Below are 14012 nucleotides of genomic sequence, written 5' to 3' on the forward strand. Positions count from 1 at the left end.
CCTAGCTCTGATTAAAGAGTTTTTTTCTATTGGATATAACTTATCTACATTCTTATGAGTATATCCATGAATATTTAGTTTGTATCTTTCTGTATCTGTATCAATATATTTGTGCTATGTACAGGTATGGTGGACTCAAGACACAGGCAATTACAGTCCAGTATGAAAACATCTGTACCACAACAGTAAACCAAATGGAGGCTATTTGAAATGACTTGTGGCTGAAAGAGGTGAATCCTTGCATATTTGATGTATAGGCTTTCTTGCTATGAGATTCTTATAGAATAGATAGGAAGGGAAGGGCATCTCGTGCTGCCAACCAGTCACAGGGAAGCCTGCGAGCATTTGAGGTATTATGTGTTTCCAAATTGTGACAATCAGGGCAAAAAGGTGGAGCACACAAACTTCATGACTAGAAGAAGGGAGGGACCTTGGGGCATGTGACTGCCTGTGGGTAAGAATTGTAATTGTAGTACTTCTATGTGCCCTACCTTGTCATTCAAACTGTTAACCTCTTGATTGTAACTGCTTTTCAAGCTGCCTCTTGGGAACATGACATTTTTCCATAATTTCTACCAGCAGAATTCCAAAGGAGTGTGAGAAAGAAGTCAGCATTTTTTTCTGGGACACAGTTCATCTGACCTACTTTGCTCCTTTAGGCTGATCATGAAGTGAGTCTAATTCACAGTCACCTACTTGTTAGATGTTTAGAGTTATATAAGGTGAAACATCCCAGCCTTGGGAAACTACCCAGGAAGGAGAGACTGTTAACACCTCCACTGCAGGAAAAACTATGAATGAGTTGTAGCACTCTGTCAGACAATCAAGGATACCTCCAAGATAAAAAAAAATAGTAGAATAGCAAGCTGGTATGATTTCAAGAACAGTTTTAAGCTGCTGGAGTTTGTACTTCAGGAAAAGTGTCTAGGACATTTCTGGCTATGAAAATCTGTATAACAAATTCTTGGTTCTTATGTAGATTCATTGCACATGAAAAAAATTTAAAAGCAGATACATTTAATCAGGGGTCTTCAGGTTGCCTTCTGCACCTCCTTGCACTCAAAATCATTTATGGAACACTCAGCCTAAACTAACTGTTGGACTACAAGGTAGGTTCCAGTGAAGTCTCTTGGGATGCCTTAATTGCTTGAGTTTGGCATGAATAAGGCACAGCAATGACTTGTCTTGTTTCATCTCTCACCATCCTTACCTTTTACCTAGAGCTTGAGGCAGGAAGTGAAGTGTGCAACTAAGGGATTTCACAGGATTCTTAAGAGTGAAAAGGGGAAGATAGTTATTAACTTTTTTTTAACTTTTTTAAATTTCCCAGTTTTATCACATGCTGTGTGTTCTAAGGAAGTTAATGTCATGCTCTTTATCTTTTAACTAATGCTTGCTGTTATTTAAAATCGTGCAGCTGATGAATGCCTGCCAGGAGACAAACTTTTTCTGCACAGTGGTAAGAAATATTATTCTTTTGTTGAAACATAAGCCTTTAATATCTGCCAGCAGATTGTGAACCAGCTATCAGCAAGGCATAGAGCAGAGCCTCTTCTTTTGGATCTAGATTATGATTGGAGGAGGAAATATAGGCTCCATAAAGGACTAGATATTTCCAAATTACTATGGTGGTGGTGGTGGGGTGTGTGGGTTTTTCTGGTTCATATGTCTGGAGCTTTTGGGGAGGGGGGCTGGGGTTTTGAGGTGGTTTAGGGTTTGGGAGTTTGTTTGTTTTGGTTGGTTGTCTTGGTTTTGTTTTTTCTGCATGTTATTGCAGAAACATGTTTATGAAATGAATGTGCGTAGGGAAATGCACTTTCAGTCTCATGATCATATTAAATGTTTTTGACAGAATGTGGTCTCTTGCTGCTTCCTGCATAAACAGACCAAAGATCATTAGACAGAAATGAGTTATATGAAGCAGTAACAAAATTATAATGCACAGTGGCATCTCTGGAAATAAACAACTATAAATTAATTTAAGATTTATCTTATACTGAGGGTATGAATTAGAGTTCAAGATAAGCACGGAAGTAAGATTCTTCAGCTAAGCCAGGAAGATCATAAATCATGGAGGCTCAAGCTATCCCTCATATAAAGTGACTCTGATTCAGAGGTAAGAAATGAGGACTAAGCAGAATGAGAGAAGAATGGGAGAAGTCCTAGAAAAGGAGACTTCATAGAGCAATCATATGGCTTTTTTGGGGAAGAAGACTGTCCTGCTGCACCCTGGTGTAGCAAACTTCAGTGATGTATTCCTCTGTGCATGATATTGTGCTCTATTACTGCAGTGGAACCTTTTCTTCATGTAAAGAAGAAAAATCTTTCTCACTCCACTGACAGTCAGACTCCTAGCATGTGATGTCTGTTCACATCACCTAATATTGTGATACTTTTTGGAAAAGTATCATGCAGAAACAGTTGCTTTTAGAACACAAAAGCTGTGATGTGTGCCAGGGTCCTGTTGATCTACTTGAATATCTTCCTTGGAACAGTTCAGTCTTGAGATATGCGCACAGGATTTTGGTAGCCCACCACCTTGGTTTTTACAATACTTCAAACATGTAAAGGAGGAACCTTTTTCAGTCTTTCCCCTGACAATTAGATTTATCCTTTCCCCTTATGTGTGTTCCCTTGGCCTGTTCCTTTGTATCTTGATTTGCCTTACTTTGAAAAAAAGAAAAACAGCTTTCAAGATCAATAATAGTAATCCATGATGTGCCTACTGGGTCCAGAACCTGCACATCTCCAGTTTGCTACTGACCCTTCCCTGTTCTTTCCTACCATCTGAGACCTGTGAGTCCTGAAAATCCTACTATCTTTGGTTGTGTTTTTTGCTTCTGCAAAACCTGTGAACAGTAACTGTTTTCTATCTTCCTCTTCTATATGCAGGTGTGTCAAATGACTGTGACTCATGTCTTCCGTGACTACAGCCAAACCTTTAATGGTGGTTTTCTCCCACTGGAGAATGTCCAGATCTCTCTAATAAGTGGATTTGTAGTAAGTGGTAGCTCTTTGGTGTAGAGAGTTTCATCAGAGCAGATATACTGCTAAACCACATCCATAGCAGTGTCTCCAGTCCACTCCCATTTTACTTCCCATTACTGTTCCCTGCACATATCTGGCTGCAGGTGTGCTCTGCTCAGCCTACAGACAGCAGTGTCGTGCTGAGAAGTCAGAGCAAGCTGTCTTCTTACCTCTCACCATCCTCACCAGATGAGAATTACACACATCTTAATTAGAAGATTTGATAAGCAGAGGTTATTCTAGATATTCACCAGCTGTGCCTCAGAAACAAAGGCACAGGATTCAGAAAGCACATGACACTGCTTGCATGTAACTGTAATCACAGTAGGTTGTGTCTAGATGAACCCTGCAATCCAGTGAGACAGCAGCTCTGCCATTCTTTGACCTAAGAGCAGTGGAAAGCAAAGCCAGGGCAGAAAGATGAGATGTGAAGGGTTGATCACTGAGGCTGGGGCAGAGAGTGAATTCAAAACTTGCAACTTGTGTCTCCTCTTGTGATGAGCTGAGACATGGCAAAATGTGCAAGCAAAAGAGTGCCTACATCTGAAATGTCTGAGACAGGAACCTACTAGTGACTGCAGTGGGCCCTCAGGGGCTGACATCCATACACAATTCCAGGTCATCCAATGGTTGTTGTAAACCAGATTTTGCTTGAACCTCAGTTGTGGAACTAGTGCCTAATGAAGCATGGCATAATATTTGTTATCCTTTTTTCCCTCTATGTGCCTATTATTCCACCAAGTGCTTTTCTTCCTTATTCCAGAAGCAACCAACAGAGGGTACTCATGGGTCTTTGCTAACCTCCCAGCTCTTTCCATAGGCAACGGCTCTGCTCACTTTTCAGCTATGTGGTGACTCTATTTCTGTAGCTGCAATGATTAAATCCTCTTTGCAAGATGTTTGCCCTGGCAAGTTCCACATCCTGCAGCATTCATCAGAGGGATACCATCCAGACTGTGTTCCATTTACTGTAATATTCTGTTAGATGACAGCTTCCCTTGTTCCAGACGCTCCCTGCCCATGCTAGAGTAGATGTGATGACATAAGCTCATCTGCAGAGTTCAATGCTTCTTCCAGCTTCCTCTGGATGGTGGCCCTCCAGCACAGTTCACAGCTCAACAGCTTCTGTAGGTTTTATTTTGTCTGTATCTTCCTGGATTCAGAGGCTTGCAGATTATATGCATGTTCTTAGGTTTTGATTTATCCAGTTGTGCTAAACTCAGCAAATGTTTTCATTAATTTTTGTGAGTATATCTCAAGCTTAATACTCGTCCCATAATACCCTTATATCTATGGGAGTAGCATGCCATTGTGAACGGTGCAGATTAGTTGGGGTGTGCTGCCTGCTTTGTTCTCTTCCTGTTTGGCAGAGTACTGTCAGGGTCTAAGTTTAGTCTGAAAGAAGAAATTATCTGACTCTGAAGGAAAAGACAATATGAAGTAGTCAGCATGGAAAAGACAGTGATAACAGGCTCTGGCAGACAGAGAAATTCTACTCAAGAATTCTTCACAGGTGGCATATACACAGACACAAGCAACGTGTGTGGCTCCCTGGAGAAAGTCCAGTTTTAAATGGTAAATTTAAACTGTTGATTTGGGTCCATGCCACAATGGGAAGAAAGAGCTAGTGAGACTCAGAGGTCTGCTTATGCAGAGAGCATCCTGTCTCTGGAATGCCTTTAGCTTAGGGGAAGTACTTTGATAAAGACCTGTAGAACACAATTTCCTCCATCTAGCTGAACAGAGACTACTTCAGTGGCAAAAGCTGTACACAACTGTATTTCTCAGGAAAAATACACAACTTTTTTAATGCTTTGTATGCCACTTGCTTATTTCCTGAGATGGCTTCAGTTTCCTTCAGAAAGGTACAGGTGAAGCTTTGTGGTAATCAAACCTTAGAAAATCCATGACCCAACAGATCTATGATGCCTAGAGTGAGAAAAGTGACCCCTAAACTAAAAAAACAGCATTGTAGGATGAACCCTTGTAAATTACAGAAACAGGGTTGTGCTATTCAACAAAACAGGCACAGTGTATAACAAACAGATTCTCTATGCTCATGGTAAAGCTCAGTCAGTGAGAGGAGATACTGATCAACTTGTGCTGACCTCTACCATTTTTGTATCCCACTGTACTTCCTAATTAATTTCAGGTGCTTCATATTTTTCTACTTTACTGTATCAACTCATTAGGCCTCTCTGTGTGATTTTTCTGCTGGTAAAGGAATTATTGTAATGAGAGAAACTGCCGTTTAATTTCAGTCTCTCATTATTTCACAAGCCATATATTGATGGAGACTTTTTTCTTCCATAGATTGAGACTGATTTCTCGAGACAGACCATTGCTGGCTTTTGAACCCTGGAATTTGCAGGAACTTTATGCTGTGATGATGCAGAAAAGGTGAAATTTGAGAGCTTCTATTATTGTATACAATCTTTGCTTAGGAAGAATAGTTACTATTCATGAACTGGATCTATTCAGAACCAATTGTTAAGGTCTAGAGAAAGAAAGCTGTTTGTACAGGTTATATGCAGAATTTCAGAGCTTTATACTTTATTTTCATTGTTTTTTAGAGATATCTATGTAAGTTTACTTTTTATGCATTTCTTAACAGCCTCACATCTGATCTGACTGGGTATCTTTCTTTTGATTAAATCATGTTTCCTCTTTCTTTTATGTGACTGGGAGTTTAGAAAACACATGCATTTCTCTGTGCTGACTCACAGTCATTTCTTTAGCTGTCTTCCAAGGATGCAGTCAAAGATAAGGTCAAAATTACTTTGTTGTTCTATTGAAAGCCTTAAGTGTTAGGCTGGATTGAAAGACGTAGTCTTCAATTTTGTAAAAAACCTCTTTCTTCTTTAATTTTAAGCCTCTTCCTTGCCCTGAAAAACTTTCTAAAGAACTGAGTTTTACTGTTTTGTGTGATAATGTGCAACCTTCTCCTGAAGTCTGACAGTTGGGAACAATACCAAATGGGAGGTCTGTCAATTATGACACCTTCCTGCTCAGCAAAGAAATAAAGAACAACCATTTATTTGGAACTGCATATGAACAGATACGGAAATTTTTATGGTGCATTATTGTCAGTTATACTATCTTTTAATTACTGTCATATCCTTTCAGTAAGTCATTTTATCACTACAGGTTTTTCTGCAGGTTGAGAAACTGTAGCAGATTTAATACATTCTTCTGTTTTGTGTTTCTGCCCTATGTGATTTTACCTTGTACTAAATTTCTCTAAGGAAGTTCACTTGCATCAGAAGCAGAGGAATATTTATTATTAAAGCATTCTGAAATATGCTGACTCCCTTTCATTTTTAGTTGCAAACACATGCTAACTTTGTGGAGTAATTTTTAAAACATTGCCATACCCATTCTTCGTTATAGTTTAGAAAAATGTTTCTAAGTGTACTGAATGTTGAAGGTGTTTGTTAATTTGCATTATTCATAGTTTTGTGGTTTTGTGGTTTTTGGAGGGGTTTTGGGGTTTTTTTCCTGTTAATAATAATTAAATAATTTAGTTCTGCTTAGTTTTGTATGTTACTGTAAATGAAACTAACTCATTACACAGTTTCTAGTCCATGCCAACAATCCCTTAAAAGATGAGCGGCATTTCTGGATGTTGAAGAAAATGAAATCTTGAAAAAAATAGAAGACTGTAATTTATTTTACTAAGATTGTTCTCTCCAGAATAAGTTCTACCTCACCTAAAGCATTTCAATTAGAAATGTGGCTATTCTGACCCATAATAAGGGACTTCCTCTACTTCACCTGTCTTACCAATTATGTCTCAATTGTCACAGTATAGCTTGTGTCAGTAATAGAAGTCTTAGAAAAAAATTCCTCCTGAAAGAGCTGTGGATGACTCATTGGCTTAAATATACTCTCTGACTCAACCAGTAGCAGTCTGGTGATGTGCACAGACTGAAAATTAGAGCCTTTTCCCAGGAGTCTAGGAGTCTAGGGGAAGGTGAGAGTGATCTACCTGTGGTAGACTAAGGGGAGAAAAGCTGGAAGAGAAAATAAGAAAAGAGAACAAAGAACAGGGTATAGCTGAATCTCTCAGAAGTTGCCCATCCAAAATTCAGATCTATTCTTTACATGTTGAAGTAGACATCTGAGATTCCAGATAGAGTTCTGAAATCCCAACAGGATTAAGGTATTTTTTTTTTGTAATATTCTCAGTTTTGGATTATTTGGACAAAGCAGAAGCAGTGTGCTTCAACTCTCAACGTAGCTCTGAGGGGCTCTCCCCGTGTGTATCCTGGTTTCTTTTGGTTTGTCTTCAGTGGTGGCCAGTTGCTCAAATACTGTTATGCACATACCTGGGAGACTGGAGTCCTGAGTGAGCAAAGCACCTCTAGAAACATCCTTCTAAAAAGAGCAATAGGAGCCTGTATACTGCCCATAAAGTTTGATACTGTTTCATGTTGCTCGGTTAGTTCTTCTCGAGAAACAACTCATACCTAGGGAAGGAACAGATTCTTTTCTTGTTGCATGTGCTAGTCAGGCTTCATAGATAGGCTGAAAGAATGATCCAGCTCTGCTCATGGCTGCCATAATCTGGCACTTGCTCTTTTAAAACAGACATTACTGCAAAGCTTTAAATTTCCTCATCCATTTAGAGCAGACAGTGCTTCTCATCTGATTTTTCTTCTTTTGATCATTCCAGCTGTGAGAGGATTTAATAAGCCATATACTTGAATTTGTCCTAGAAAAGATGGGTTTGGAGCTGCTCTTTCATTTTCAGACTCTGACAGTTCTCATCTGGAAAATCTTTTTATATTTCTTGATATCTTCTTTTGTACTCATACAGTAGTCACTGCCAATTATGCTTTTCTCAGCTATTATTCTGGGAAGTGTTTATTCATGGCTTTGGAACTCAGCTGGATGTCTGGCTAAGCTGAAATATACAAACCTGTGTCCTTCTCCATGAGATCACAAGACTGGCTTATGGTATGCAACTTTTACAGACATTGACCTAATTTTATTTGCCTTATGCCTTTAGAGCTCTTGGATATTGTTGAGTCATGTTATCTGGCTCAGTGCTATGATCCTGAAGGATGGATAATATCGTAATTTCTATAAAATTGGATTTTTAAAATGTATTAATAGAAGTTCAGCAGCTTTAAGAGAAAGTATCAACTCTCACAGAGCCATCAGCAGTTGCAGACATCACTTCCAGGGTTCTCAGAGATGTCACTGAGTCTGAGAATTTGTCTAATAAAGCTGGTCCTAAAAGCTAAAAAAATAAAAGCTTGGGATGAAAAAAAAAATGGGGGAAGTGAAGTATTTTAGAAGTTATCAGCTCTCTTGTTTAAAGTGAAAAACAGCAGATGGGCATTTCTAGAAGTTTGTGTGTCATTTATGACTGTGTCTGTTCCAGTACTGAGTTTCCTTAACTAAACTGAGAAAATACCTGATCCTGTATATACAATTTCTCTAGCAATAGGAAACCAACCTAAAAGCAGACCCACATATCTGCTACAGGTCTGAAAGGGACAATACTGACAGGGACAAGACAGGGGCCTGTCTCTCTCCTGCCTATGGATCACTTCTTGCCACTTAGCAATGTTTCCTTTGGTCCAGGTTCAGGTAACTGTTTGAGCTCCTGGATCCCTTGTCACTCACTCCTGTCTACCCAAACCTTATAGTTCACTGGAGTTTGTAAGTCAAGAGGAACAGCAGTCATTTGTAACTGTTTAGTATAGTTTACTTAGTACAGTACAGTACAGAGAAGGGCAATGATCAGACATCTGTGAGGGCTTTGGAAATGGGTAAACAGACTTCTACTACTATGAAAAATAGTAAATACACTGCATCATGGAAAAGAGAAAACTGGGAAGATATAATGGTGAATGGAGTTTGACTGTTCACTGTCCCTTCAAATCAAAGTTACAGAGCAACACATGAATTAGAAGGAGGAAGTTTCAAAACAGATGGATTTCTTTTGTTCTTTATACAGTTTATCATTAATCATTATTAATGCTGCAGGATATTATGACTGTTAAAAGTCTTCTAAGTCTTCACATAGGATCAGAGGGCAACTTGACAAAGTCAGAGGAAAGAAATTAATTGGGGCCTCTTAAGTATAAAAACATCTCCTTTGGCTGGGGAACTCCTTGAACTGCAAATTGCTTGTGATTAGAAGAGTATTGCTGCATGCTTACCCTGTTCTGGTCTCTCCAATACATTTGCTGTTGTCTAGTGTTACAGACAAGCTGGGCTAAATGGTCCTTTGAGTTAGACTAAAAATGGCCATTTTTATGTTAAAAGAACAGATTGTGTAGACAGTGTAGCATAGCCCGATCCTTAAGATTTCCACAATGTTGCAGCTCTCCTCAAATTTCAGAAGCTGATTATAATTTGTGATAGAGAAATAAGGTGCAATGTTTTACACTCTCTTACCATGTTGCTGATTGCAACTATGTGATCATTGTTTGCTTAACAAACACAAAACAATTGTTTCATCCTCTCTTCAAAATATACTCAGATAGAGAGAGGATATCCCCCTTATCCTGCTACCTGAGCACCTTCCAGTTGGGCACTAACTGACATAACTGATGACCAGGAGGCAGCTGGGAGAAGGGCTGGATCTGTTCTGGTCAGCCAGAGTTTCAAGCGTTGCTCTTCTTTTGGATAAGTTCTGCAATAGAGACATTTAAAGCTTTTTCCCATGCTTGTAGAACTCTTTTAAAGGATAGGTTGATTTTGCTTATTTTTTCTTGGCTAATATGCCTCTAAGTCTCTGCTTTATGAAACTCAGCTTTTCTCCTATCATGTCTTTTGATGTTTCTGTTTTAAAATTCTAATTACTCCATTACTGTCTCCAGGGATCAAGACTTGTATTTACCTTTTAATTTCTAACTGGTTCAGGACTTTTTTCCTTGCATTTTAAATAAAAAAAGAATTATGAGTACTCTGACCCATAATTTAGGACTCTCCCCTATTTCTCACCTGTCTTACCAATTGTGTCTCAATATTTATAGTATGGCATCCTTACTTATTTCAGTAATTGCAAACTTAGAAAAAAGTTTTTCAGCCATCATCTTATTTTCCAGTGTGAAAGGGTTCTTTGCTCTTAAAACTCCATTTTTCAACCCTCCTAACGATAGTGGCTAGGATATGCAGTGCATTTTGGGTGAGTAACACACCAGTGAGGCACCTGACATAAGTCTTTCTGACTTAGCTGTTCAGCCTTCTTGTCACAGGAGCTTTAAGGATGCATTATCACTTCATGAGCGAGAGGTTCATCTTGTGCCCTTCTTTCCTTGGCTACTCTAGCTGAGAGCCTTGTGGTGTTTGTATGCACATAACAGGCTGCAGAACATTGTCCTGGAGCTCCTACAGTCTTTAGATGGGGGAACCAGAAGTAACTGTTGTCTGGTTGCCTGTATATTAAAAAGGATAACCAGCCCTAATCCCCATGAGGGCAGTTTAGTTGGTAGTTTGGATATCAAGTTCTCCTGGAGTGCAAGAAGTCATTACTGAATAGTTAGTATGAATTACTAATTACATTACTGAATAGTGCACTCCTCGAGCTGTTCAAGTACAGTTGTACTGGGGAATGACGTAGCCACAGGGAGGTTGTATAATCAGAACCAAGAAGTGAGTCTTGTTGACCCATCCTGGATGCCCACAGTGCCTCATTGCCAGGTTAGTTTGGCCTTTTGACGAGATGAGATTGAGTCTGTTTGTAGCCCTTGCAGACAGACTTAAAACATGATGAACCAATCTGTGTGGATCATAACAGTGGTTTAGACCCCCACAGGGTCTGGCCAGGCCATATTAAGAGTGGACAGCACTGGTCTGTAGTAGTAGCAATGGACATTCAGATGTGTAGCTCTCTGGACATCCCCTCACAGAAGAAAAGCCTGTTATCTGGCAGGGTTGAGCATATCTGGGTTCTAGTAAGCTCAGAGGCTGTGTTGTGAAAACCTTTCTGTGAAGGTGAGTTGGTGTGCCTTACAATGTCATAAGATCAGAGACTGAAACATACAGATTTCCAAACTCTCTTATGGTAGATTGCCTGTTGCTGTGTTAGAAAGCCTACTAAGCCTTTGTGTTGCTCCAAGAGCATTGGTAATGTCTGCTGACCTATGCCAACTCCAAGAATGCATATTCATCCCACTCCAGTCACTCCTTTTTGCACAAAGTACTTAAAGTGTGTCCATACCGGTAGCCAGACTTCTCATGTTACCACTGTGACACTCAGGAATGTTCATTAAGCAGAAGACCTACATCACAGGTTTTAATCAAGGTATGTAAATGTTTCCAGTCTTTTCTGCCTTTTCTTGTCGTAAGGACTTGAAAGTGAGCATATTACATAGTGAGGAAGGGAGAGGTCAGTACTCCATAGAGATGAATGTAGATATTTTAGAATTAGGTTTGAACTACCCCAGCCTGGACCTCACTCAGAGGCCTGTGAAGCCTGTGGTGTACTTAGAAATTAGTTTGTGAAGTGGTGACACAGTTAAAATTAGGTATTAAGGTGTTAGTGGGAGATAGTGGGTTTTCTAAGTGTTGATAGGTATAGTATTAGTGTGAATCCTTTAGCCACCTTAAGAAACAAGTGAAACAATATCTATTTACATTCTTTCTGTGCTGTGTGCCAATGGAAATGTGTCTACATTTGTAAACTATCTAGAAGAGTATATAACCTGCCATTTTAGACAAAATAAATGGAGAATGTAGCATTAATCATAGTGATTTGATCTGCCTTTGCTCCCGTCCAGCTTCCCATTTATTTTTAGGGGTCCACTCACTTTTGATGAAGGTTGCTTTGGAGACGTTATTGCGTCCTCCAGGGTGCTCATAACTTACAGCAGAAATAGGGAGTTTTCCGTGGATTCTGGCTGCTCAGAAGAAGGAGGCAGTTTTATGTATCTCATTAGCATGCTTAGGAAAAGATTTACATATAAAAGTCTGCCTTGTTGGACAGGAACAACACAAAGTAGCGATATTTTTAATGATAAAAACATCCAGGCGCAATCTCCCCAGTGTATTCCCCTACAAATCTTCTTCATATTTACAATCTGTTAGATCATCCAGGAGACAGAATGAGTCATGTCAAAGCTTGATAATTTACCCTTGATAATTTACTGACTCCAAGCAGAGCAGGTGAAGAGTGCTAAAAACAAACCCAGAGAAACAGGCCATCCTCTGCAGTTAAGAGCTACTGACAAAAGAGAGTTATTAAGGGTCAACATGAAAACTGGAAGCCTTTAAATCAAGAAAGATGATGAGTGTATGTTGCACTTGATTAGCTTGGTGTATGAGAACTCTGAAAGGCTACATTAACTAATGTTCTAACTGTATAGGGCCTGAAAACTAATGTGAAGTCTATATTAAAACTACTTTCATTCAGGGAGAAGTGCTTAATTTTCAGGCCCACTTTATTTTAAGCCTGTTGCACAAATGTCCATGGGAATGAGAATTAGTTCCCAATTTTTGTTAATGCTGTATGATGACATACCCTGACTCTTCAAATTTCTCCTCCACAGCCCAAATCTGCAGTAGCTGGCCAGTGAGTTAGGGTAGTTTTGTAGCTGACAGTAGAAAATAAGTACTGATCATCTGTGGAGCTCAAAGACACTACAACTTAAAGAAACTTAAATTGACCTCTCAGGACAAGTACAGAGGGTTTATGCCATCTTGGTCTCTCTAGAAATATCTGTATATCTGAATAGAAGGATTCAGACTCAGCTGGTTCTGCCACAAGTAAGTTCACTGTTGCAATGTAAACACCTTGAGAACACTTAATGCAAATTTTTCAGATTTTTTTCTGAAAAAAGAATTGGATTAAAATTTTCAGTCAGGGAAAAAAAAAATTCAGAATCAAAAACTACTTTCTGAAGTCTAAATGCCTTTCTTTTTCTTCCCTTTCTTTTGTGATCACTTGGGATTTTGTTTTGTTTGTTGGTTTTGTTGCTACGTAAACAATGAGGGATTTCTAAAATTATGCTTTTTCCTTACAGCACATTTTTCTGTGTCATTTTCTGAAAATTTTTTGAATACGTAGTATATGCGTCATACAGTAAGTCAGTTTGGAACCCAGTTCTTTCAGAAATAGATGGCTCCTTCTTTTGTGTGGTTTTTATCACATCAGAGATCATTTAAGCTTGATAAGCAATAAGAAATTTATAATTAAGCATGTGAGCAGCTGATAATGTAAACTTGTGAGGGATCATCTGTTTGAGATTATCCTTCCAGGTCCCCTAATTTAGTGGGCTGGAGAGTTGTTTGTGAACCTCTGGGGAAAGAAAAAGACGACATTTTAACACAGTATACCTAAGCACAATTTTTGACATGTTGAATATTTTACTCATAATTTTTTTATTATAGCAAGTGAAATGAAGTGTGAAGATTGAGCTAGCCATAGATTTTCCTAGTAATTCACTGAGCAGAAAGTGTTTGCAGTCTGCACCTTCACATTGCTGCTAGGAGGGAGACAGAGGATGCTGATGCCTCAGTATACTGCTGCTTGCAGAGGTTTATCTTGCCCACACAGATAATTTTTCTTTCTCATTCTGTTGTCAAGGTAAAGAATTGCTTCTAATCATACATTTGGTGAGCTATTACAGCAGTTTCTAGCTTCCTATCTTTCAGCACAGCTGATATTTTCCATGAAAAAGGGGATAAATATCAGCTGACTGCAGATGAGGATGTCAAAGAAGTTTGAACTGTGCTTGATGTGAAGTCATTACATTCCCTAAACCTCAAAATAATAGCTCTCATTACAATAGATTTCCCCTTTTCTTTGTATCCTTCTATCTTTTATAATTTGTTCATTTGGCATTAGGAAAACAGTTACTCAGAAAATCACCAGAAGGAGAGTAAAATCACCAGGGGATGAGGGCAGAAAAGGCTGGGATTGGGGCAGTAACATCTAGTCTGGCTGCGTTGTCCAACCCCAAATTCCTTTAGATTTAATGGCCAGATTCTGCTCTATGGTATAGCCATGCTGGTAAAACCATGGTGGT

Source organism: Zosterops lateralis (genome assembly GCF_965231275.1).
Source record: "Zosterops lateralis genome assembly, chromosome: Z".
NCBI classification, from domain to species: Eukaryota; Metazoa; Chordata; class Aves; order Passeriformes; family Zosteropidae; genus Zosterops; species Zosterops lateralis.